We start from the raw sequence: 24,300 nt of genomic DNA on the forward strand, positions 1-24,300 counted from the left end.
ATTTTGCAAGGTGTGAGGGGGACAGAGTGCCTTCACCTTCTGACTTCAGAGGAAGCTGTGCATGCCCAAAATCTTGCAGGCTTAAGTCCATTTTATAAAGCCCTTTATGATTTTATATTGGTTAATCCTTCCTCACAGTGTTGTTTTATTGTACTTATTTGTGAGGTTAGTAGTTACTTTGAGATTTTTCCCAATAAAATACATTTTTTTTTTACAAAAAAAATGAAATCTACCAAGAAGGAAAAATGCTATTTTCATAAGACATTCAGAGGAATTCTTCCCCAGTTATACTAAATGTAGCCAGAATTTTGGGATGCTTATGTTGTCTTCCCATTTAAAACCCCTGTGATTATTTCAAAGCAGCATTTAAGCAGGTGCTTTTTTGATTAACGCTTAGAAAGCAAAGGTACATCTGGGAATTTTTGGAGCAGATTATTGGGTTAACATTGTGACAGAGCATAATATTTGCTTAGTTAACTAAACCCACAGTTAGGAGCAAGCTTTATACTTAAAGGTCTGTCAGCGCTTCCATTATAAACTTCCCTTTTAAGGACTGATATGCAATCCATTTCTTAATTTGAGAGATTCTTCATTTCCCTGAACCCATGGAAGTCTGGTAACTGATGCAGTAACTGTAGAGCTGCTGACCTAAGATTATACTCCTACTATTTTTTTAAAATGGAGATTGCCTATCTCCTAGAACCGGAAGGGACCTTGAAAGGTCATTGAGTCCAGTCCCCTGTCTTCACAACAGGACCAAGTACTATTCCTGACAAATTTTTGCCCCAGATCCCTAAATGGCCTCTTCAAGGATTGAACTCACAACCCTGGGTTTAGCATGCCAATGTGCAAAACACTGAGCTATATCCCTCACCCCTTTCCTTTATTTCCATTATCTGCCTTTTTTTTTAATTCCAAGTAGACTGTTTCAATTTCAAGGACTTATTTTTATGAGTATATCTTCATTCTACTGTGTTTATTGCTGTTTTTATTATTCACTGGTGATTGTTTGGTGGTTTATGCACATGTAGACAATATTATACCTAAAACTCTCAAATTGTAACTAACTAAATATTTGGATTAGTGATTTGGCCTGTTGCACCTCACATAGAATTAGTTGATTTAAGTTCTAAAAGAAAACCTGTTTGTAGTTTGACTTTTGGTATGTGTTTTTTGGATAGTGGGAAAAGAGTAAATATAATTCAAAACCCAGCTTTAATTGAAACCTAAAATTGTGCTAACAGTTGATACTAGTAAATAATGAAGAGTGAATAGAAACAGAATGGCTTCATAATTTCTGTGACTTACTTTAGTTCAATTGCAAAGTAAATTAAATAGAACCTGTAAATCATTAAATATCAAAACCAAGACAAGTTTTTATTTCCTGTTGTATTTTTTAAGTTTCATCTTCACACAAAGCATCTTACAAAATGCACACTTCTGATAAGATTTTATATTAACTAGTTTTTTAAAAAATTGCATTTCGCATAAATACAAAAGCTAAAAATATCCACTGATATGCACGGAAATTCAAAGAGCCTGTTGAGGCCTATGTAAATTCTGGTTGTTATGTGACAGCTTTTTTCCCCCCTTTAAACGCAGATTATCTAAAACAGGAGAGTCTTGAAACCAGCTTTTAATATAATTGTAATTGAGGAAAATGATGATTTTATTGCAGTTTGGAGCATTGCGATGTTTAGCTGATATATGCGCATTATAATGTTTCATATGTTCTGAATTTGTATTAATGAATTGTGCGAAGCAATATAGATAGTGTATACAATTCCATCTGATGAAACTGTGCTTTTTGCTTGCAGACAGGTTGTTCCTGTGAATGAAACTTGTTGAAACCTTCTTTTAAAAATATTTTAAATAAACTTCACTCTGTTGACTTGAGATAAATGAAATTTGGAATACAAACAATGAGTACATCCAAAAGATTCTCAACTTTCTGTTTGTAGGAGCTATAAACGTTGGCGGTTTTGTTCGTTTTTTTTGTGTGGGGGTTTTTTGGTCATAATACTGTGAGGTCATCTAGGGTGCGTCTACACTGCATTGTTTTTCTGGAATAACAGATTATTCCGGAAAAACAATAGTAGCATCCACACAACAATTGTGCTATTTTGAAATTAAATTGAAATAATGGAGGGCTTTTTCCGACATTGGTAAATCTCATTCCATGAGGAATAAGGCCTCTTCCAAAAATGCTATTTTGGAAGAGCATCTGTACGTGTGGATGCTCCACTGCTGCTCTATCGAAACAACCTCCTCACCATGGCCATTCTAAAGTTATTCCTTTCCAGTTCCTCCTAGGGCTCTAAATCGAGATAGGCTCCCCTAATCTGGATGCGCTGCCTTGGACTAATTTTGAGGCTTTCCTGTAGTGTGGACGCTCTATTTCGAAATAAGCTTGTAGTGTATACGTACCCTTTACATATGCATAGTATTAAAAAAAGCAAGAAAAAGTTAGCAAGTTTCAATTTAAAAATGTTTTAAAATAATTAATTATAATGTATTTATTTGTAAATTTTTCCAGCAATACACAACTGATTTGTCTCATGAACTACTGAGAGTTGTTAGCACACATTTAAAAAAAAGAAAGAAAGAATATCACTTGCTGTTTTGGTAGCTCAGCTCTCTTCTCTTTTCCCCCCATTTGCACACATTCCTTCCCCTGGAAAAGTAGGAGTGTATGAGACAGAAATAATTTCCATAATCCTTTTTCTCCTTTGAAGATGTGTACACAATATTGTTTGAAGGGGTTTTAAAATAAATGGCCTAACACTAATGAGGAAGTTAATTCAAACTGATAACAGGAAGAATTTTTGAACAGTGAGAACAATTACATATTGAAAAAAGACTTTGCAAGCAAGAATACCAGGACTCACTGTTGGACTTGTCCCTTTCAACAGAGGATTAAATTTTACTGAAATGAAGCATGGAAATACCCTAAGTAATGAAATATGGAAGAGGATCAGATTAAATGGCTATAGAGGTATACTTTTTGATCCTACCTTTCCATCTGATTCTACAGGTGATATAAAACTATTCACAGACAACTAAATTATCCCTGAGACAGTGTTGCAGTTCTTCTAAAATACGTTTCTCTGTCATCCTGTGATGAATTGACACAGCAGTGAGATAGCATTGTAAGGATCTTTCCCCCTAATATCTTACATAATAACATAATGCAGACTAGTTGCCTCCCTACTTACAGTACAGTTGTGTTATTGAGTAAATAAGGAGCATCATTTCCCTCCTCCTTGCATGTAGTATAACTTTCACTTCTTTGAGAAACGTTAAATAAAAAGTCTTCCTTAACATTTTAAAAGGGTCTCTGGAGCATATTCTCTTTAGTATGTATGACCAGATTGTGCCATCTTGGACTGTGTGAGATACAAGTAATTATGTGAATGGAGAAGGTATGAGAAGGCAAGAAAGATGCCATTTACTTTAGAGCACAATTCCCAAGTACCTTTCAATGTTTAGTAGTAGATTCAGGAAGGTTAATAGTTCTTGGTACACCAAAATGGGAAATAGAGCAAACTTCACTGAGAAAAATAAAAGTGCACAAAAAACCTATGTTTGATGAGACCATTATATCACAAGGGTTTAAAGCCTGCATTCAAGGGTAAGGAAGTGGCTGCTCTGGGATTTTTTGTGCAGAGCTGCAAAATATTTTTCCCACCACAGCCATATTACTATATATATGGCTGGCTTGAGGATTTGAGAGTTAGTGAGATATATTTCCTTTATGCATCTAAATCAGTGTTTCTCAACCAATGGTATGAGTACCCTGAGGGAGTACATCAACACAACTGAAATTTGGAGAAAACTGAATTTTTGTTTTAAGTTTTACAGCACTTTATTATTTGTGTACATTTTAAGTTTTACAGCGCTTTATAACTTATGTAATTTCATCGCCTGCCCTGCTACAATTATTTGTTTAAACAATTTATGTTGCAATGGTAGAAAAAAATTGTGTGTCTGAAAACTGTAGGTACTGGGAGTACTTATATTTTTTTTTTTTTTGAAAAAGGGGTACTTTATAAAAAAGGGTTGAGAAACATTCATCTTAAATGACCCATATTATATAAAAAGCATCATATGGGATCTCTAGATTTTCCCATGCCATTTTGCTGTACAAGTAAGAGAAGTTGCATGTGCAGAAGTAATCTGTCTCAGAGCCAGGAGTAGAACACAGTATTTCCTTGCTCTCAGTCTTGTGCTTAGATCACTAGATCATGCTGCCTTTCATGCTACTGAACTGCTTCCCCTCCTTGTGACTAAAGGTTGCCATGCTGCTGGGAAGGGTCATGTGGGTGCCATTGTGAAGAAATGCTCCCCACAGCTGCAGACAGATCAGAAGTCATTCCAGAAATCAAAGGAACAGCAACTACAGTTTCCACAATTTCAAATGCCTACCCAATACTGAGTGAAGTGAGAGTCATGAATAACTGCAATCTGCAGAAAAAATTAGTATCATGCTTTCAATCCTAATAATGGGTTAACATTGAAATGCAGATAGATGTAATTTTCACTTGAAAAAGGCCTAGAAGCTTACCTTTTTATTTTAAAAAGGTAGCACTTACATTTCTAGTCCTATCTCCCTGCATTTCATAGGGAACCCAAGGTTCATCTACACTGCAATAAGCAAACTGGTGCACTGAGTCTCAAAGCCCAGGTCAATTGAATCGGGCTCTCTGGGGTCAGGTCCTGGAGTTAAAATTATAATATAGACATTTGAGCTGGGACTATCCCTTCCATGGCGTCTCAACTTCAAATCGAGGCTGTTCATTTACACAGCAGTTTTATAGCTCTGTAATCCTAGTTCCATGAGCCCAAGCCAGCTGACCTGGGTCAGCCGCAGCCATGACAAAAATCTTTTATTGCAGTTTACACATGCCCTGTTTCCACCATTACATTATTTCAAGTGCCTAAACTTTGGATGTACAACTGCCTAAATTCTGACATCAAGTAACCAAACAACCAATCCTGACATGATTTGGCTGGACAGGAGAAGAGTAAATGGATGGATATATGAGGCAGGCATATGTAATATGATAAAATAAAATAATATCTCAGTGAGTTGTTTGTTTTGCTTTGCTTTTTAAAATCTCTCCTTGTTTGGAATATAGTTTCTATAGCTGGTTGAAAATTGTTTGTTTCCGAGAGAAAATTTCAACTAGAACGTCAAAATTTTCTGTGGAAAGCAGAAACTTTTAACCACCACCACCACCACAAAAATCCCAGCACCCTGTTTCATTGAAAATCCAATTTCTGTGGAAAATTCTCTGCCAGCACTACTCCCTATCTTATCCCTGAAGTGCCCCACTAACAACCTGGGAACTAGCTGTAAGACTCACCTGAAGGTTGAAATTCCTACTTATTTGTTATATCGTACATAGTTTTTAACTAATAACAGGGGTTCTTTACCTCTCACCCAGAGGTAAAAGTTAGGGGTTGCGCCTGGGTGCACAGCTCCAGCAAGGACTGGCTGAGCTGCAGCAAAAGCCAGCAGGAAGCTATTTAAAGAGCTGGCAGGGACCCAGGCTGTGATAGCACAGTACCGGTAAGAAATTAAAGTTCCTCTCACCCCATGTTTACCAGGTTTCCATAACAGCATTTTGTGTAAGATTTCTGCAAATGCCTTTGAAAGTAAAAATTAAAACTACAGTTTCTACTTTTTTCACTAAATTAATATTTTAAAAATTAAATGCTGACAAATTAGGAAAGCATGATTTACCCTTATGTTACACTGATTCTCCCCTTACCATATTGTAGTCATCTACTCACTCTGTAACTGGATCTTTCACATTTCTACCAAATGTGTCTCCTGATACTAAGGGCTAGACAGAGTAATCTCTAGTCTCACATTTGGCTCTTTGTAAAGAAGTTACAACATTAACCACCTTCTAATTCTCTGATTGCTGTAAGCCTTTTTAATATTTTTTTTTTATTAGTAGGTCAGCCGCTTTATTCTTAAGTTCCTACAGAATTACAAGAAAGAGACTTTCTGGTCCTAAACTTCTGTCATTATTTTCTTTTTCCCAAATCCACTACTAGAAGTAATTTCATGATAGGTACTTTATCCCCACCAGTTGCGATAGTAAACGCATGCAAATAAAATAAAAACTATGTAGCACTTTAAAGACTTATTAAACCATCTTGTTAGTCTTTAAAGTGCTACATAGTTTTTTATTTTGTTTTAGCAAGATCACACTAACACAGCTACCTCTCTATTACTATTCATCATGAAAATAAGTCAGCTTCTCAACACTGCTAGCCCTATGAGCCTACAGGAGTTAGGCAGCCTCTGAACTTTGGTTTTGTTAAAGTCACTGAAACCTAAATAGTGGACTTATGTGCCTAAAGGGCAGTTAAGTATCTCAGTCCCTCTTGTGAATCTAGCCTCCAGTGCTTACCTCTGCTGCTCATAGCTTTGCTAAGCAGCAGTATGGAATGGACTTGATTCTGGACAGTTTCACTCCTGCAGTGGCGTTCTGAATGGGCTTCATAAAACTCACTAGAGTCGTCTTCATTTTAGTCTCCAGTTGCTTGGCAAAAGAGGCCATTGTACTTTATTTTATTTGTTCTCTGTAGTCAGAGTGTTAGTTTTAACTTTGACTTTCTTGGCTTTTATCTGTTTGTGTCACAATATTTTCTATTTAAACTTTCTTTTTACGTTTATGCTTTCAGACTGTACTTTGTTACACTTTTTGGTGTCCCGCTGCACCCCTCCCCAAAAAGTTTATTTAGAGAGTATTACTTTAAGTAGCTAGTTCCTCCCATGGGCTGCATTATAAATCAGTGCTGTAGAGAGGAGTTGGGGACAGCAGCGTGTGGCAATGTTACAAGCAGTTTCTGTAGATCTCTTGGAAATATCTGGGATTCAAATGATGATATATAGTACTGTTGTATAACAGTTTAGGATACCTTGAAGGTCAGATTAAATGACCAGTATTGGGGGGCCAACAGAACTATTAAGAGTTTGTTCATAAGGAAATCTCTTAATACTTCTTTGTTCCATTTGAAGCTGCACACTAGCTAAACTAGTTCTATGTGCTTGTCTTGGTCTAGTCCTGTCACTGTTTTCTTAACAGATAATTGAGCTGCTGTAAATTTTTTTTGGAAAGCCAGGAAAACAGAGTTGTGACTAGCCATTTTTTGTTTTGTATAATTTTTCTTTTAAAAACAAACTGAAAAGAAAATTAAGGAAAACTTGAGAAAATTGGTAAGTGATCATTCTATTTAATATAGAATTTCCATAGGTTGAAGTAGAATGTCAACAGTTTGATTAGATCATAAGACGACAAAACAAACCGAAGTAAATGTTTTTCTAGTCTATACAAAACATGAAAAATACTTTAATTTTTTTAAAAAGGTATGACAATTTCATATATTTCCCTGGAAAATTAGTCTACCTCTTTATTTTAGAATGATCCTATTTTTAGTATATTATTGTAATTATCTAAAACATAATTATAGAGCTTTATTAATTTTTTCCTCTTCAAAATTGTGTGTGTTTGAGCGCACACTTTTACAACTTCCACATAAATGGCATGCTGTATATTCTCACACTGTAACTGACACAAATGAGATTTCTTTGTGGGAACCTGGTATTACTTTCACAATAGTGTGTATGTGTTTGTGTGTATAAAATCACATTCTAAAGAATTACTCTTAATTTTAGACAGCATTTTTCATTGTGGTTTTAAACATTATGTAAATCCCCTTTTCTGATTCTAAGTACAGGAGAGTTATTAAGAGCTTTAAAGAACTAATTTTTTTTAAAGTGCAATTTACAACTTTAGTTAGCATGTTGAAAGCAAATGCTTGCTGTACACTTACTAACTAATCCTTGGTATCCAGATAAAGGGCAACAGGTGAAGGTCAACTTAAGTTTGTTTAAAATGTTTGTACCTTGCTTTTATTTTTGCTGCATTAAATTATTAACAAAAACCTCTTTCACCTTCTGTTCATCCTGTATGTAGGCTAGACCTTGTCATTCTTATTCATGTTGAACAGTACTTTACTCCGCACTACAAGTAGTCTGTGATAAGTAGTAGACTGAATTACTGCTCAGTATGAGCAAGGACCGTAAAATCTGGCCCCAAATGAATCCTAGTTGTCATTGGTTTTCTCTGTGTGTATTTTGTTGTTGTTTGTTGTTGTTTTAAATCAGCTATTTGTTTAGTATCCTATTTCCTGATCCTACAGTCTTTACTCAGGCAAAACCTCCACTCATGTTTCTGGGGGTATGTCTACACTATCACCCTAGTTCGAAGTAGGGCGGTTAATGTAGTGAATCGAAGTTGCAAATGAAGCCTGGGATTTAAATATCCCAGGCTTCATTTGCATCTTGCCGGGCGCCGCCATTTTTAAATCCCCGGTAGTTCGGACTCTGTGTCCACGGCTACACGCGGCACGGAGTAGGTCGTTCGAATTAGTCTTTCTAATTCGAACTACCGTTACTCCTCATGGAACGAGGAGCACGGCGTCTGAAGTACTGTGTAGCCGCGGGCACGGAGTCCGAACAACCGTGGATTTAAAAATGGCGGCGCCCGGCAAGATGCAAATGAAGCCCGGGATATTTAAATCCCGGGCTTCATTTGCAACTTCGATTCACTACATTAACCACCCTAGTTCGAACTAGTGTGGTAGTGTAGACATACCCTGGAATTCTTCCGCCAACAGATTTCATTGGGGGTTCTGTGTAAGGGTTGCAGGATTGGGCCCAAAGTGTATGTGTGAAGCATCACGAGAAACTAGAGGCGGGGCCAGAATAAGAATTCTGGGTGGAATTAGTGTAGAGTCTTGCAGCAGAACTGGGATCCCCTGGTTCTCACAGGACCTGCAGTCATAAAGGCAGAAGTGGGATTAAAAACAGTTGCACACAGGATTCTAGTCTGGATTGCTGATTGTCTGTGTGAACATTCCATGGTATGAGGTCTCAGACTTGAATTTCGGAATTTTGGTTGCTCAGCACCTTATTGCAAGGACTCCTTATTCAGAACTGAACCCTTTCAGTTGTGCCACAATGAGATAATATTGACATTTAAATAAACTAGGGTTCATAATGTTGATTAATACATTTGAAAAAGTGGGGGCAGAAAATGTTGGCTGGTGCTGCCATTCTTCTCTTTTCTTTGAAGGATCACAGTAAGATGTTTGTTATTATTTTAGTTTGGAGTCGGCCTCTCAGCTTGCATAATCTGAAATTTTATTTAGTGGCTTTGAATTACTGTAGTTAAGAACAGTCTATTTTGTGCTGTTCAGATTTTTTAAAAAATGTTTAAGCCAAGATGGAAATAAAATCTTGGAAACCAATAATAATTTAAAAGCTTCCAGGAGGTCTGGCATGTTTAAAACTGCAGTGAACCAATACTCTGGTATTTTAATGAGTTTTGAATAATATGACCTTTTAAAATATTACTTGTGTTTTTCTATCAAGAGACTTAAAATTAAAATGTGGAAGTAACTGTCTGTTTAATTATGCTCGTCTATAGCTCCTAAACATGGGATCATTCTAGAAGATTACATCAGATCTCTATACAGGTTTATAAATCTAGACATGAAAAATGGTCTTTGGTGGTAATGCATTAATCTATTAACCAATTATACTTCGTGGACGGTATTAGAATGAACTAAAATTATAAACTCAGTCATAAATTTTCCCTGGGTATGGCAATGGTTGCAGTCATGTTTCAGCTGTTAATGTTAGTTTGAGTATAATTCCAAGAAAAACACAATGGGCAAGATTCTGATCTAAGGGCTCGTCTGCACTGCAGCATTATTTCAGAATAACTGACATTATTTTGAAATAACATAGTGTGCATCTACACAGCAAGCCATTATTTCGAAATAATATTGAGCTGGAGGACTTCTTAGTCTGACTCCTGTAACCCTCATTTCACGAGTAGTAAGGGAAGTTGAAAGAAGAGTGTTCTTCTTTCGACTTCCTGCTGTGTAGACAGTGCCAAGGCCGCAATTGACGTATCTTAATTCTACTTTTGCCATGAAGGGTAGCTGTGCCCTGAGATACACTGAAGTAACATGAGTAATGGTGTATAACTGAGATTAGACTCTGCTGAAGAAGATTGCCAATTTTATGTTTTAACTTTTTCTATATTCTGCTTCTATATTTCTTAATCTTCTGGAAAAATGCTATCTCCCACTAATGGTGAAACTATTCTATGTAATACACATGCATACATATCATAATATAAATATTCTAATACTTATTTAATAATCCCAAACCAAGAAGGTAATAAAACGGAGGTCATAGTTCTGCTGACTTCCAGTGCAAGACAACCTGCTTTTCACAGAGTGCAGGCAAAGAAGATTTTGGTTATTGACTTAGAAGTTTAGGCCCTTTACATGCTAACACTTATGCACATACTCAGCTTTACACATGTTGTAGTATGTGAAGTTAAACTCATGCATAAGAGTTTGCAGGATCAGCATTTTAGACATTTAAACCTTTACAGACTTATCAAGCCAGCCTCTTACGGTGTTCTGAGAAATTGCACATACCAGACCAATCAAGGGCAATAGCAGTGAGGCTGCAGTTCTGTGCTCAAATATAGGAAGGTTTAATACCCTTTGCCTTATCATGGTGTCACTTGGATTATTCCTGTGTTTCAATTCCAGTTTATGCAAAACTCTCCTTTCACAAGTAAATCAGGATGCAGTGTTTGGTTTTTGTCTATTTTAAATTATGCTGCACATAAATTTCTAGACTCAAGAAATAAAAATTCTCCAACATCCTCAAACTCTTCTATGTGGACAATATGTCTGCTGAAACAAGCCTGGCCCACAAACAATAAAATGTAAGTGCAGTGCCATTATTAGGTATTTTTGTGCCCCGGGCAAAATATTAATTATGCACCCCCTCTCCCTAAGTTCGCATGCATTATGGTGTTTACTTTTGCAGCTTATTATTTTTACTTATTGCATCTTTGCACCCCTGATTATGATGCACCCAGAGTGAGCACCCCACTTGCCCCACCCTTGTAATGGCCCTGTATAAATGCTTTCATTGCTTCATCTACCCCCTTTGGAACAGCCTGAGTAAACAGGCTCAGAAAAATACTTTCAAGCTTACAAACTCAGCTGTCTTGGGTATACAAATCTAAGATCTGTTGTCTGAAGCAGCTAGGTTGCTAAGGAGGAGAAAGACAGCCTCTTAGGAAACAAATCACAAAGCTCTTTGTAGGTCAAAACCAATGCCTTGAACTGTAACTGAATGAATTGGTAGCCAAGGTGCATTACAACACTTTTATTTAGTGTGCTCACATGTGCCAAACACATAAGCATAGGCAAATGTGTTCTGCACTAGCTGAAGTTTACATGACTCAAATACAGAGGATTGAGTGTGCAAACTGATTAATAGAATGCATTACAGAAATTTAGTCTGAAGGTGTCAAAGAACACGATGTAATGGGGATGTCCACATCTTAAAACAATAATGGTAACCTATTTAGCACTTGATAAAGACAGGGTAGTATATAGTAATAAATATTTGTTCTAACAGAAACTTCATATGCAGTGGGGTATGTAGCAGGACCTTCAAACTCCATATCTTGTTAACAAAAGGGAGCAGAAAAGGTGGTAAAGTGCGATGACAGTTCGTCCGACAGAACTTATTGCAGAACAGCAGTCATCAAATTCAAATACTTCTCTTTGTATCATTCATTAGAAAGCAAAGTGAACCACATGATCAGTAATCTCAAAGACAGCTGATAAATCTGAAAGCATCAGGGTGAAATCATGACCCTATTGAAATCAATGGGAGTTTTGCCATTGACTTCAGCAAGGCCAGAATATCTATCCCTCTATCCTTATGCATTGCTGTGGGGATATTGTATAACCCAGAATATGAGCAATAGACTATGTCTTACCCAATCCTCGAACCAAACTAAAAGGGTCAAGGAACTCCAGTTAGTACCAAAACTAATTTGCCATAATCTCCTTTCTATTCTTAATCATAAAGGGTATGTCTACACAGTAACATTATTTTGAAATAACTTAGTCTATGTCTACACAGCAGGCATTTATTTCAAAATAATGTTGAAATACTGTCAAGCTGGAGGACTTCTTACTCCTATTCCTGTAACCCACAATGAGGACTTCCTACTCCTACTGCTGTAACCCACAAGGAGTAAGGGAAGTTGGAGGAAGATTGCTGTATTTTGAAATAAGTGCTTTGTAGACACTCCCAATTTCAAAATAAGCTATTTCTAAATAAGGTACACAGTTGACGTAGCTCAATTTGTATAGCTTATCTCAAGGTGAGCCCTGCTGTGTAGATGCACTGAAAGGGAATGTTTGGAGTCCTTCTGTGTTTGGAAGAAGCAATCCTAGAAGACTAGTGTCTGAGGTTTTGTAAGTGGTACCGAAAATCAAGAATCAGGGTACCTCTAATTATCTAAGAGGATAATTAACTAGAGTTTCCTTTTCTTCCTTAGAATGAGATACACTAAAATGGTTTTGTAAACTGCTTCCCTCGCTGTAGTCATGAACTGGGTATTTTTTCATTGAGCTTTGCAATAATAACTTTTAAGCATTGCTTTTGAAATGTATTTTGTACTGCTTGAAAGCAAATACATGTTAGAAAAATGTTTCATTTGGCTAAATTTCTGCATTCCTTCTAGAGTAAATCATGTATAAAGGGATAGTTGCTGTGCCTTGTCAGAATGACAACAATGATAAAGAAACAAGATTTTTTTGATAGTATAGAATTGACAAGCTGGAGGAGGTGCAAAAGAGTATAATGTAAGAGGTCAGGGTAGGAGCTCTAAAAGGAAAGTTTGGTTCCCTTCTACAAATTTACCTAAAATACTTGTTACTGCTTTGGAAACGTGTCAACAATCCTAGTAGGAGGAAACTCAAATTCAAGTTGGCTGGGGCTGCAGCAGGCAGGGAGCCCAGCCTGCCTTGGGAGTGCTTCAAGGCTACTTAGGTAAGCGCCTCCGAGCCAGAGCCTGCCTCTGCCACCTCTGCCACCTCTGCCCCTCCTGACCCCAACTCTCTCCCCCAAGTCACCTTCCAAACCCTTTGGACCCCCTACCCCAGGTCACAACTCCCTCCCAGACCCTGAACCCCCTTCTACACCCCTCCCCCAGGCCAGACTCCTCTTCTGCACCCAAGCACCCCCCCCCCGGGCTCCCTCATGCACCCCTCCCCCAGGCAGAATCGTCTCCTTGCACCCAAGCACCCTTCCAGATCCTGCACCCATTCCCCTTTCCCAGGTCTCAACCCCCTCCTTCACCCAAACTCTCAGACCTCACACCATCTCCTGCACCCCAGTCCTTTATCCCATGCTACCTTCTGAACCCAACCTCCATCCTATACCCTGTATTCCCTCCACAGAAAAGTGCAGCCCTTGACCACTTTCCGAAAACTTGGAGTGGCCCCCCATCAAAAATTATTGCCTATCCCGGCCTAAGATGAAAAAGAAGACCATGTTCTAAAATCACTACAGAAATTGTACACAGTTAGCTGCATAATTTAATATTGAAAATAAATACAAACAAAATTAGTTTTTTTTTTTAAATCCTCCTTTCCGGTAAAGGAAGCACTATTGTATTTGTAGGCTGAGGGGAAAAAAGCTTAAATACATTTTCTAGAACAATATCTAGTTTACTAAATATGTTTAACAGTGTAATATAAGCAATGTATTGATATGCTATATTTTGTCCATTACGTCCAGTACAATAGTGTGACTTCCTTTGCCTTAATTCCTAAGTAACCAATCCACCATTTGGGTTTTTTAGGGGGCATGTATAAGGGATGTAAAGCATATGAACAAATTTTACATATACATCTATTACAAAATAAATTATTCAAAAGAAGCCTGCTGCCTGTTCTTTTCTTTCCGGCTGTGTCTACATTGGCACCCCTTTCCGGAAAAGGGATGCTAATGAGACCAGTCGGAATTGCAAATGCCGTGGGGGATTTAAATATCCTCCACGGCATTTGCATGAACATGGCTGCCGCTTTTTTTCGGGCTCGGGGTTTTGCCGGAGAAAAGCGCCAGTGTAGACGGGATCTTGCGGAAAATAAGCCTTTTTCCGGAAGATCCCTTATTCCTACTTGAAAGGGGTTGAAAGTAGGAATAAGGGATCTTCCGGAAAAGGGCTTCTTTTCCACAAGATCCCGTCCAGACTGGCGCTTTTCTCCGGCAAAACCCCGAGCCGGAAAAAAGTGGCAGCCATGTTCATGCAAATGCCTTTGGGCATATTTAAATCCCTCGCGGCATTTGCAATTCCGACTGGTCTCATTAGCATCCCTTTTCTGGAAAGGGGTGCCAATGTAGACACAGCCTCCCTATTTTAAGTTAACAAGGTTACACACGGGGATTCAGACTTTGGGTCACAGTACTCCCAGAATATGTGTGCAAATTTATGAGCATATGTGCATAGCTAGTTTAGACTGCAGACCTGCAGCCACTTGGCTGCAGAATTCATCCCTGGGAGCAGAATATTGCCCCATAATTTAAACTCCATTAAAACAAAAGTTTCTAGCCATCACGGTTATAAAGCATATGGTCAAATGCAGCAGTATCTTCCTAAGTATGCAGTTAGTCTGAAAAAGCAGCTCTGAAAAGTGGAACTGTGCTATTTACCCAAGTGAATTAATTCTTAAAGAGGAAAATGTACATTTCATTGTTCGTTAGTTTAACAGAAACATCCAGCAAATATGCTTTACTCCCTAATACTGCCCTGCTTCCCATGCTCTGTCAGTTGCTAGAAGTGACACTGTCCAACTGCCTTTCTATTAGGGTATGTCTACTCTGTGGGCTAAAGTCGAGTTAAGATATGCAACTCAGCTATGTTAATTGCGTAGCTGAAGTTGAAGTAGCTTAACTTGACTTTTGGCGCTGTCTACACAGCAGGAAGTCAAAGGAAGAACACTCTTCCTTCGACTTCCCTTACTCCTGTCAAATGAGGGTTACAGAATAGTGAAAGAAGAGGGACCTATGTCTTCAGTGGAATATGAAGCAATTAGTTGTCTTAAACAAGAGTATTTTTAATTTTTAAATTTATTGAACTTTTGAAGAAATAGGTTTGGGGTTTCAGAATTCTTGCTTTGGGAGTATTTCTCCCCCTTCTCCCCCCCCCACAGCTTTTGATTTCTGTGTGGCAGTGATATTTGTTTCAACACCAGTTTCTAATGTGTTTACCTGGTTTAAAGTAATCCATTTTGAACCTGGAGGACACAAGGTGACACCCTAGGGCTGTGTCTACACTGGCATGAATTTCCGGAAATGCTTAAAACGGAATACTATTCCGTTTTCAGTTTTTCCGGAAAAGGAGTGTCTACATTGGCAGGCTGCTTTTCCGGAAAAGCGTCTGTGGCCAATGTAGACGCGCTTTTCCGGAAAAGAGCCCCGATCGCCATTTTCGTGATCGGGGCTTTTGTCCAGAAAAGACTACTGGGCTGTCTACACTGGCCCTTTTCTGGAACAGTGTTCCGGAATAAGGACTTATGCCCAAGCAGGAGCAGAATAGTTTTTCCGGAATAGTGGCTGATTTTGTACAGTAGAACATCGTTGCTTTTCCGGAAATTCAAGGGCCAGTGTAGACAGCTCGCAGCTTATTCCGGCAAAGCGGCTGATTTTCCGGAATAAGTGGCCCAGTGTAGACACAGCCTAGGCGTATGTCTCCTGAGAACTGGAAAAGATTCAAGGCTTTTGTGGAATCATCAGAGGGTACTGTACTGGGAAAAGTTTTAGCTAGCAGCAGAAATAGGGATCTACAAGAACAATTTCTGCCTCTCTCCTCCCAAGAATTCTTTTCCACTTACAGTTATGTCAGGAGTGCAAACTGTTATCCCCATGCTTCTGGCCCCTCTGTGGGTACTAGCAGGGGAAGAGAGATCAGGCCAGGAGCATGGAAGGTATGGGACAGCTAGGATTGCCAGTTTTGGTTGGATGTATTCCTGCACGTTTCATCATATGACATAATCTTTAATTAAAGATTAATCTTTAATTGCTGTGCATGCCAGGACAATCCTGGAGGGCTGGCAACCTTAGGAACAGCTAGAAGTTGGAGCAGGCTAGAGAAACAGGAGAGGAGTCTTAGGTACAGGTTGAATCTCTCTAGTCCAGCACGCTGGGGAACCAGAGAATTTGCTGAACCACAGGAGGTCAATACTGTCTAGCAGCATTACTAAGACTTCCAATGTTTAATGGGCTCTTAGAAGACATTTAAGGGTAAATTAGAGCTAAATAACAGCAAAGAACACTGAGAGCCAAGACTGGTGGCTGTAAACAAATGTATGGAACCATGGGAAACTTGTCCACACCCATGATAAGTGTACGCCCGGCTAACTAAAATCATGCCAGACCACATACAGTGCTGGACTAGAGTGGTTCAACCTCTCCTTCAGGGGAGGGAGAGGAAGAGAGAACAATAAGTAGGAAGAAGGCAGAGGTCAAGTTGGTTGGGGTGGAGCAGGAGTGGTAGGAGAGACATGCAGAGTATTAGTATCTACAGAGGTTTAAGGAGGTTCTTGTTTACATTTCAAAATAAAATCATGTATCTTCTTTTTACTTTAATAAAGGAATATCCTATGTTAATCTGGGAAACAGTATCTTGAACCCCAGTCCAGCAGTATTGTTCCACATACTGGTTAGTGCCTCTGCAAATAGCTGCCTTGGCTCCAGGACTGGGGTTTGTTTAAAATGGCAAAGGCCAGGTTGTCTCTGGCTCTTGTATGTGGAAACAGAACAGTACAAGCTCAAGCGGCTTTCCATATCTCCATCTTACATAACTTCAGCCCCTGCATAAAGGGAGCACAGGCACTGGTCCCACTTGGGGGTGCAAACTACCCTTAGGGTAGGAAGAGAAGGAGTATGTCCCTGTCTTCTTCTTAACACAGGCCTGAAGAACAAACTAGTTGAAAAACATGGAAGGTCCTGGAAGAACTGTGCCTCCCAGAGTGTACTCTGAAATGCTGTGTCTCCACTTCAAAATGTACACAATCTAGAGCTCTCTTCATTATGAGAAGTGCAGTGATACTATGCACTAAAAAATAATACAGTGTAGACAGTTGGTTATGTCACAAGGTTCAGCTACACAGCAACACTATTTCAAAATAACTAGCGTTATTCCGAAATAACTTAGTCCACGTCTACACAGCAGGCAGTTATTTTGAAATAGTGTGAAAATACTGTCAAGCTGGAGCCTTACTGCAACTCCTGTAACCCTCATTGTACAAGGAGTAAGGGAAGTTGGCGGAAGAGTGCTCTATTTCAAAATAAATGATGTGCATACGCTCCCTATTTCAAAATAAGCTATTTTGAAATAAGCAATGCAATTGGTGTAACTCAATTTGTGTAGCTTATTTCAAGTTAAGTCCTGCTGTGTAGATGCACCCACAGGGATATTTGGATTGTTATTCTAATTACAGTCTTTAGCACTTTCACATTTCAAACCATATATAGGAATACTGCATGTCAATATCACAATTGAGCAGAATGGGGTACACTGTTTAGCTACACTATTTTATTACAAGATGATTTCCATTTTTTTAAAATAAATTCTTCAACTAATGCAGAAACATTTTAAACATTTCAGCATTGGATTGTGCAGGCTTGATGATTAGAGTTGCGAGTCCTTTATAATACAGGCAGTCCCCGGGTTACGTACAAGATAGGGACTGTAGGTTTGTTCTTAAGTTGAATTTGTATGTTAGTCGGAACTGGCGTCCAGATTCAGCTGCTGTTGAAACTGACCAGCAGCTGACTACAGGAAGCCTGAGGCAGAGCTGCTCTGACCCGGGCTTCCTGGAATCAGCCGCTGATCAGTTTCAACAGTGGCTGAATCTGGACGCCTGGAACAGAGCAGCTGGGGCGCTGCCGGGTAGGTCCCCGCAGCGCTGCACCTTGGCGCTGCGGGGACCAACCCAGCAGCACCCCAGCTGCTATACCCCAGGTGTTCCCAAGTCAGCTGCTGCTGAAACTGACCAGTGGCCGACTACAGGAAGCCCGAGGCAGAGCAGCTCTGCCTCGGGCTTCCTGTAGTCAGCCGCTGGTCAGTTTCAGCAGCAGCTGACTTGGGAACACCTGGGGTAGAGCAGCTGGGGTGCTGCCGGGTTGGTCTAGTAGCGCCGAGGAGCGGCGCTGCGGGACCAACCCGGCAGTGCCCCAGCTGCTCTACCCCAGGCGTTGGCGAGAAAAGCCTGGTCTGCTGGGGCTGGGGGGGCGCACTAGCTGCGCCCCCCCCCCCCACCCAGCAAACCAGGGAGACGCGGGCGGCGGGACCGCCGAGACGCGCCGCGGTCCCGCCACCCGCGTCTTCTGCGGCTTTGCTCCGCGTCTCCCTGGTCCCGCCACCCGTGTTTCCCTGGTCTGCTGGGGTGCCCCCCCCAGCAGACCAGGGAGACGCGGAGCAGCTTTTCTCGCCACGGAGGACGCGGGCGGCGGGACCGTAGCGCGTCTGGGCGGTCCTGCCGCCCGCGTCCTCTGCGGCGAGAAAAGCCCTGTTCGTATGTAGGGATCCGACATAAGTCAGATCCACATAACTCGGGGACTGCCTGTAGTACTTTAATGCTGGATCTTCCTTTTATAGGGACTGCAAATATGAAATCTGAAGATATTTTCCTTCACCAGAAGGTCAGAGAATGACTGGGTGCTTTTTTTGTTAATGCAAACATCATTAGAATAAAGCAAGTCACTATTATCAGTGATGGACAAAGATGCCCCCGTCAGTCCTTAACATCAGTTGCATGTGCGTGCGTAAACGTGTGTTTAAACATGAAAAAAGAAGCCAAAAAAGATTTCACTTTGTGGATATAATGAATATGATTTAAGTGAACGGCAGTAACAGTATTCTCCCCCGCCCCTGGGTAAATAGTCCAGGAAACTTCCTGTCATCCAATCACCTGTGGTTACTCTGCCTCCACCCCCAGGAGCCAGCCGCTCACATCTAACACACAGTTTTAAAGCAGATAGTTTGGTAAAATCACATAGAACTGTTCCTGTTCACATTTATGGATACAGGACTTATTTGTAAAAAAGGCAGAAGCTTGGCCAACGGAAGATTGCATTGAATCACAAGGTTAGTGATAAATGTTCATGCTAAGAAACTCTTAAAAAAATAAGTTAGTTTCAGTACACATGAAGATTTTTAATATCCTGAAAAGAGTGTGGATTAAAGAGTACACTAAAACAAATTACTAAAGTTTTGTATGCTTTTGAAGAGAAAACCTGAGTCATGCAAATATAAAAGTACCATATCTTAGTGCCGTGTTTCTCAAACTGGGGGTCCCAACCTCCTGGGAGTCGCAAGCAACTTAGAAGGGGGCTGAAGCAACTTAGAGGGGGGTCACAGTATCACAAAGTTTGAGAAACCCCTCTCTTAGTGTATTAATTCTATTAATGTTCTCTAACTAGATTCCATACTGATCTCCTTTCAAATGTGTTAATCAAATAGAGATGATTTCCACATTAACTTAAACCATTTCTGTTTGAAAGTGGCTAAATGTTTGGGCATCTCTTCTGTTGTCTTGCTTTTCTTAAATATGATTACATTGGTCTTTCTGCTTTTTATTTTTTAAGGATTAACAAATTCTGTGTGGTTCTTATAGCATCAGCATTTATAATACACAGATTTAAAAGTGCAATTGTTCATAAAAATCATTAATTGATATGTTAGTTTTGGGTATGTACAATATTTTGCGACTTTCAAATCTTTGTTTTCTTGATAATTTCATAGATGATAAAGGGAAACCAAAGTTATACATACCTTCTTGCCATGAAAGACAAATCAGTGTAAAATTGAATTAGGCCAAATTAACTAAAGATGATAGTAAGTTGTTGGAGAACATACTGGTACAGTTTATTTCAGGGTTTTTTTGTTTTGTTTTTTTGTTTCGTTTTGCTTTGTTTTTAAGGAAACAGAGGCTGAGGAAGGATTACATTTTTATCTGGAGGTTTCCCTATTTCTTTCATTTTGAATATTTGGGGTATTGAGCGCTGTAAAACAACATGTTTGATAGATGTGAACACTACTGTCTTTTTGAAAATAGCCAATCAGCTGTGGTATGTAAAATTATGTCAAGTCAGCAAAATATGTTTGAACAAAAAATAGAAGTACCAAAAAAGCTTTCTCTGCATGTATTAAGCATATATGTTAATAATAGAAGCAGATTTTGGACAGCTCACATTGCTTGCTTTGTATAGTACATAAAGTTGTCAGGTATATTATGGTTTTAAATAAAGCAAAACATAGAGTGAAATATTTTGAGAGCCTACCACAGGACAGTAATTAAATTGAAAGGTACGTCTTCTGGGGAGATTGGGGAGTGATTTGTAAATTTTATGTTATGTAATTAAATTAAATTTTTATTTCCCAGAATGAAGGCAGAGATTTCAATGTAAAATATAGCATGCAGTTGTTTTTCTGTAATGTAAAGACCCTGTCTATATACACTTATTGATTTTTAAAATTATTTATGAAGTTTCGCAACAAAATTAACACCAGTTCCTGAGACACTTCTGATGTTTTTGAAGGGTCAACTTTATTTAAGAGCTGTATGGAGACTTTGTGGAAGGAGATTTTGTATCCCATTTATCTGTAATAGTCAGAGGACCTGCTTGGATACAAATTATGGATGGTTTGATATTATGAATTCTCTATGTATATATCAAATTACAAATTCTAGTTGTCTTAGCAACATTTTGATTATAAGCCTGTTCTGTAGCCTCCATATTAAGCTGAAACACACACACAATAGGTGTCAACAGAAAATCTTGCACCCAGCAGAGGGCTAATAATGGATGGACATTAAACCTTAATGGTCACCCATTCAGATGGAAGCACCCTTGGACAGAAAGCAGACTGTCGCCCAGGGTAAACCAGTGGGGATTTCACATGCCTGATGACCAAGTAAAAAAGTACCCTGGTGGGCAACGATGATCACTTGATGGGGTTTGACACTGACTAGAGAGGTCACTTGATTCAAAGTGGGGAATTCGAAGCCTATAAAAGAAAGGAAAAACTGTGTAGCACTTTAAAGACTAACAAGATGGTTTAATAGGTGATGAGCTTTTGTGGGCCAGACCCACTTCCTCAGATCATATTCTGGCATGCCAATTCTCTTCCAGAATATGATCTGAGGAAGTGGGTCTGGCCCACGAAAGCTCATCACCTATTAGTAATAGAAATGTAGCTGTGTTAGTCCTTTTGTTTTAGCAAGATCAGGCTAACACAGCTACCTCTCTATTACTATAAAAGAAAGGGACTTTCAACAGCCATTTTAGAGAAGACTACAGAAACATATCTCTTCAGATCTATCAGCATAACTACTATGCAGCCATTGACTGTTTCCCCCAGGACCCTAGAAGATAGTGCCTGGAAGGAAATGTGCATGACAGTGAGCAGCAAAGCACTTAAGAGGTTATTTATCTGACTTATCCTTAGGCATACTTCAGAACAGTTATTTAAAAGAAGGGTAAAGGCAATCGGGATGGAGTATTTGAAGGCTTTTTTTCTTTGTCTAGAAATCAATGAGAAAAGGAATCATTGGGCCTCATAAAAACTTTTAGATTACTAGGAAGAAGCAGGTTCTGAGAGATCCTGGTCTCATTCTCTCTCCTCCATGGCAGCTTCTCCTCTTTAGCTGCCTGCCTGAAGAAAGAGGGTAAGGGAAACAAGTTCCATAGAGGGCTGTTTATAGGAGCACGGGATGGGGTTTTTTTTTGGTTTGGAACTCTCCAGTGGCCTCTTTCATACCGAACTGCCAGTTCTCAAAATGGGTTAACCCAGTTTGGTGTTGGATAGGAGTGAATGATTGGCTGATGTGCGTCTTTACTCCTGCTAGAGGCTTGGGATTTGGCTTTTACACTGTAACTCAGGGTACGTCTACACTACAGCGCTAGTTCGAACTAACTTAGTTCGAATTAGTTAATTCGAACTAAGCTAATTCGAACTAACGCGTCTAGAACTAAAAACTAGTTCGAATTAGCGTTTTGCTAATTCGAACTAGCAAGTCCACATTGAGTGGACCCTGAACGGGCTTAAGGATGGCCGGAAGCAGTGTCGGCAGGGCATCAGAGGAGGACTTAGAGCGTGGAGATGCTGTCTCAGGCTAGCCGAGGGCTGCGCTTAAAGGGTCCCGACCCCCACCCCGGACACACAGTTCTGAGGGGTTCCCCGCTTGCAAAGCAGTCCTGGCTTGGATTGCCCGGAGAGTACCCACACTGGGCACATCACACCACTCGGCCATCAGCCCGGCTGCACTTGCCGCAGGCTGCCATCTGAGGAGAGGGGGCAATCGGGGGGCTGCAGGAGAGCTTCCACCCCCAGAAGCCCGCAGAGCCAGCCCAGTCCTCCCCATCGGGGGCTCGTACCCCATTCCTCCCTCACCTCCTTCCACTTACCCTTCCCTAGCCCCCCTTCTTATTGATGTACAAAATAAAGATAACGTTTCTTCCAACATTGACTCTGTCTTTATTGAACAAAACTGGGGGAGACTGGGAAAAGGAGGTGGGAGAGGGGAAGAGAAAGGCTGGGAGAGGGGAGGGCAACTAACATGATCAGGGGTTGGGAACAGGTCCCAGATGAAGAGAGGCTATAGAGACTGAGACTGTTCAGCTTAGAAAAGAGGAGATGGAGCGGGGACAGGATAGAGGTCTCTAAAAGCAGGGGTTGGGTGGAGAGGGTGCATTCAGAAAAGTTCTTCATGAGTTCCCATAAAGAAGGACTAGAGGACACCAAAGGAAAGGAATGGGTAGCAGGCTTGAAACTAATAAGAGAAAGTTGTTGTTCTTCCCAAAGCAAATAGTTAACCTGTGGAACTCCTTGCTGCAGGAGGCTGTGAAGGCTACAACTAGAACAGAGTTGAAAGGGAAGTGAGATCAAGTCATGGAGGTTGGGTCCATGGAGTAGTCTTAGCCAGGGGGTAGGAGTGGTGTCCCTGCCCAAAGTTTGTGGAAGGCTGGAGAGGGATGGCACGAGACAAATGGTTTGGTCACTGTCTTCGGTCCATCCCCTCCAGGGTCCCTAGGGTTGGCCGCTGTTGGCAGACAGGCTGCTGGGCTAGATGGACCTTTGGTTTGACCCAGGACGGCCATTGTAAGCTCAGGGCTCAGGGTCGGGGGTCTCAGTGGACCCCCTTGATTTTCATGCACACCTGCTCCTGGGTGGCCAGGCTGGCAGCTATCCTGCCCTAGACGGCCACTTTCCTGTGCCTAGTGCGGAGATCGTGGACAAGGTCCACGATGTCCGCACTAGCCCAGGAAGGTGCCCGCCTCTTGCAGTCCAGGGCAAGCTCCTGGGAGCTGCCAGCCTGGTCCCGGGAAGAGGGGGTGGGCTGGGAAACATCGGGTGGGTGGCTCTGTGCTGTGCCAGGTGCAGGGTCTGCTGGCTGGGTGCTGGCAGGCTTGCACCTGGCACGGGCACCGTAGCCAGCCCGTGCCCCTTTAAGGGGTCCGGGGCCGGGAGGGGGGCAGACGAGTTTCCCTGGTGTTGGCCAGAGTGGCCACCAGGGAAAGCTGGGGAGGGCTAGCCTCCCACTAGTTCGAATTAAGGGGCTACACACCCCTTAATTCGAACTAGTAAGTTCGAACTAGGCTTAATCCTCGTAAAATGAGGTTTTCCTAGTTCGAACTAAGCGCTCCGCTAGTTGGATTCAAATTCGAACTAGCGGAGCGCTAGTGTAGCGGCTATGAATGTTAGTTCGAACTAACGTCCGTTAGTTCGAACTAACATTGTAGTGTAGACATACCCTCAGTTGCACTTATATAGTACTCATGGCAAACATGTCTGCTGGAAAAATTCTTAAGTTATACACAATCATCTTGTTGAAATACTGCCTCCAACTGTGGTCTTGTTTACTCTTTCTTACATGCTTAAAAGGGGCAGGCTTAAGGAAGAATTTTAGATGGAGATTCCTTTTAGCCATAGTGCTGCAGAAGGTTGTAAAAACCATTCAGGGCATTTCCTATCACCCAATTTTGCAAAGTCAAAGGTTCATGTCCTTCAGAATGTAGTGTAAACTAGCATGTCTTCATTAGGGAGCCTACTGTTGACTCATACAGCGAGGCACCATGAGCAGCTTTGCATTCTGAGTTAAGCTCATGGGGAATGTCTACACTACAAAGTTAATTCGAACTAACAGCTGTTAGTTCAAATTAACTTTGATAGGTGCTACACTAGCGATCCGCTAGTTCGAACTTAATTCAAACTAGCGGAGCGCTTAATTTGAACTAGGTAAACCTCATTCTACGAGGACTAATGCCTAGTTCGAATTAACTAGTTCCAATTAAGGGCTGTGTAGCCACTTAATTCG

The 24,300-nt window shown here is 40.6% G+C and overlaps 1 protein-coding gene across 9 annotated transcripts in view; it reads left to right on the forward strand.

Annotated features, from left to right (window-relative positions):
• The window catches only part of SLC7A2 (solute carrier family 7 member 2), a 109,439-nt gene that overhangs the window by 36,384 nt on the left and 48,755 nt on the right, over positions 1–24,300 (forward strand). For 2 of the 9 annotated variants that reach the window (XM_075931178.2, XM_075931177.2), the window contains exon 1: positions 6,431–7,234. The exons of 4 other annotated variants lie outside the window; for them this stretch is intronic. The gene's annotated coding sequence lies outside the window, so the exon portion shown is untranslated. Of the gene's footprint in view, positions 1–6,430; positions 7,235–8,921; positions 8,944–18,599; positions 19,068–24,300 lie in introns of those variants that run through there. 3 more of the 9 variants (XM_075931181.2, XM_075931180.2, XM_075931182.2) reach the window with 2 other exon arrangements.

Source organism: Pelodiscus sinensis, chromosome 4, assembly GCF_052426305.1.
Source record: "Pelodiscus sinensis isolate ZL-2025 chromosome 4, ASM5242630v1, whole genome shotgun sequence".
Classification (NCBI taxonomy): domain Eukaryota; kingdom Metazoa; phylum Chordata; order Testudines; family Trionychidae; genus Pelodiscus; species Pelodiscus sinensis.